Source organism: Anneissia japonica, unplaced genomic scaffold (assembly GCF_011630105.1).
Source record: "Anneissia japonica isolate Jap-2015-1 unplaced genomic scaffold, ASM1163010v1 scaffold287602_len1038180_cov171, whole genome shotgun sequence".
Classification (NCBI taxonomy): Eukaryota; Metazoa; Echinodermata; class Crinoidea; order Comatulida; family Comatulidae; genus Anneissia; species Anneissia japonica.
Window position 1 is genome coordinate 760,317 of NW_022734061.1, and position 1,082 is coordinate 761,398.

General features: G+C 41.2%; 1 protein-coding gene across 1 annotated transcript in view; it reads right to left on the minus strand.

Annotated features, from left to right (window-relative positions):
- The window catches only part of LOC117116307, a 42,948-nt gene that overhangs the window by 23,130 nt on the left and 18,736 nt on the right, over window positions 1-1,082 (minus strand). The gene's annotated exons all lie outside the window — the stretch shown is intronic.

The window sequence follows — 1,082 nt, forward strand, 5'->3', positions numbered from 1 at the left end:
TAGTTACACAGTGACGTACATCACATAAGTCCGTGAAATTTCATAGGCCTACCGTAGGTAAACATAGAAAGAGCAATACACAATAATAGTAAAACTCGAGCGTCACGACATTGCGGAAGTGTCTGCTCTTGTTCCTCGTATCGTACTCACTCGAGTCAATCCGAGATGGCCCGAGTGAAGTTTCATGCAAATGTTTCGTACGGAAAAAAAAATCGCCGCCGGTAAACGTGCGCGTGCACGTGTGAACAAGATCTCATGAAAATTGAAAATGGTCTATCTCGCCATGACAACATAACATTTTTACTATGTCGACTTGTAGGGGCCCATTAATAAATAGACCTAAACATAATTTAAAATCATTTCCAACCTATATTCTCTAAAAAAAAAAAAAAAAAAAAAAAAGTTAAAGCGGCCAGCGGGCCCTCAAGGTTTTTATAAGAGAACTATAATTATCGAGTATCGATCCCAGTCGGCCCGACACTATTTTTTTTTTTCAAAATTCTATATATAAAAAAAGAAAGTACATTCAAGTTTAAGTGGAAAGTGCCTAGGAGGGGCTATTAAATCATAAATTTTAACTCAGCCCCAACCATGGTGGGGCTAAGGTGCCAGGTCTTCACCCTCCACCTGTGAAAAACCCCCCTCCTCGCCCCTCTATTTCGAATTCCCCGATTCGTCATTGCGATTGTTTAATTTTACGTGTCACCAATTTTCTTGATTTTAGAACAGCTGCTGAGACCGAATATGCCCCTCTCAAAATAGTTATAAATCGGATTATCATTATTGGGCCCAGTGGCGTAGAAAAGTATTTTTCATTGGGGGGATGATTGGCGTGTTAGTCAGTGGTGGGAAGACTGCCCCTCCCCTGACAGTTTTTGCCGGGCTGACCAAGCCGTCGTACCGGGCTGGGTAATAAGAGAAAAGAAAGAGGGGGGGGGGGCGGTTGAAGAGAAAGAAGTGGAAAAGGAAAAGAAAAGAAAAAGAGAAGAGAAAAATAAAGACAAGAATAAAAAGGAAGATATCATAATGATCAGACTCACAACACCCTGCAACCCCTTCTCCACTTCAAAAACTGTCATAAC